At 44.0% G+C, this 577-nt stretch overlaps 1 pseudogene; it reads right to left on the minus strand.

The window, feature by feature from the left end:
• The window catches only part of LOC113406657, a 976-nt pseudogene continuing 399 nt past the window's right edge, over positions 1-577 (minus strand).

Raw genomic sequence — 577 nt, forward strand, 5'->3', positions numbered from 1 at the left:
CTATTTGCAATTTCTGAGCACTCTCCACACACTACTTTTCACTTCATTATTCTTCAGGCTGTAGATGATGGGGTTGAACATGGGAGTTAAGACACTGTACTGGATGGACACCACCTTTTCCAGAATGAGAGAGTAGCTAGAGTCAGTTCGTATGTAGCTTATAAGCCCGGTCCCATAGAACAAACCAACCACAATGAGATGGGAGATGCATGTGGAGAAAGATTTACATCTTCCCTCCTTGGAAGGTATCCTCAGGATGGTGGAGATGATGAACATGTAAGAGATCAGGGTTAACAGGAGGGAGAGCATCTCTAAAATCATAGTGAAGGCAAACAGCGCCATTTCATTGATAAACATGTTAGTGCAAGAAAGTGGTCATAGAACCAGAAGCTCACAGCAGAAATGGTTAATTTCCTTTTGCCCACAGAAGTGTAAGTCGGTTACAAGGAGAGTGTTGACAAGGGAATTTAGCAAGCCAGCTATCCATGCGCCACCTGCCATCCACATACAGACCGGTTCACTCATTGTTTTCAAGTAATGCAGTGGCTCACATATGGCAGTGTATCTGTCATAAGCC

The sequence above is a fragment of the Terrapene carolina genome, unplaced genomic scaffold (genome assembly GCF_002925995.2).
Source record: "Terrapene carolina triunguis isolate 2854851 unplaced genomic scaffold, T_m_triunguis-2.0 Scaffold115, whole genome shotgun sequence".
Taxonomy (NCBI): domain Eukaryota; kingdom Metazoa; phylum Chordata; order Testudines; family Emydidae; genus Terrapene; species Terrapene triunguis.